Raw genomic sequence first — 428 nt, forward strand, 5'->3', positions numbered from 1 at the left:
AGTGTGAGCCTCTCACTGATATCTTTCCAAGTCACGAACGCAGCTGCAACGCGAACGCCCCAGCAGCACGATATTCGAAGCTGTGACCCTCCCTTCCCCGTACATTAAACCAGGTTCTTCCTTTTTTTTAACCTTTCATTTCTATACGTTGTTGCCGGTACTGAAAAAGGAAGAAAATATTGCTACACATTTTTATCTTTCTTTATAATGTTTTTGAGATTTGAATCAGTGTTCCTTTAGGTTTAGTAAGTTATTTACGCATTTAACAAATTACCTTCATGTCTTCCAGAATTAACGGGTCTAAAGTGTAAGTAATTAGCAAGTTACATGATTATGTTAGAGTGAACATGAATAATGTATTTATTATGAAATTTATGTCATTTGTGTGATGTACATCTACCTTGAGATAACCTTGCAGTATATATTCC

The 428-nt window shown here is 35.7% G+C and overlaps 1 protein-coding gene across 3 annotated transcripts in view; it reads left to right on the forward strand.

Moving 5' to 3' along the window:
• The first annotated feature begins 6 nt into the window (after window positions 1-6).
• The window catches only part of LOC119581729 (zinc finger protein 318-like), an 11047-nt gene continuing 10625 nt past the window's right edge, over window positions 7-428 (forward strand). Inside the window, exons 1-2 of one of the 3 annotated variants that reach the window (XM_037929859.1) lie at window positions 31-113; window positions 290-307. The gene's annotated coding sequence lies outside the window, so the exon portion shown is untranslated. Of the gene's footprint in view, window positions 114-156; window positions 308-428 lie in introns of those variants that run through there. The other 2 variants (XM_037929858.1, XM_037929857.1) reach the window with 2 other exon arrangements.

This window comes from Penaeus monodon, chromosome 15 (genome assembly GCF_015228065.2).
Source record: "Penaeus monodon isolate SGIC_2016 chromosome 15, NSTDA_Pmon_1, whole genome shotgun sequence".
In the NCBI taxonomy this organism is placed as follows: Eukaryota; Metazoa; Arthropoda; class Malacostraca; order Decapoda; family Penaeidae; genus Penaeus; species Penaeus monodon.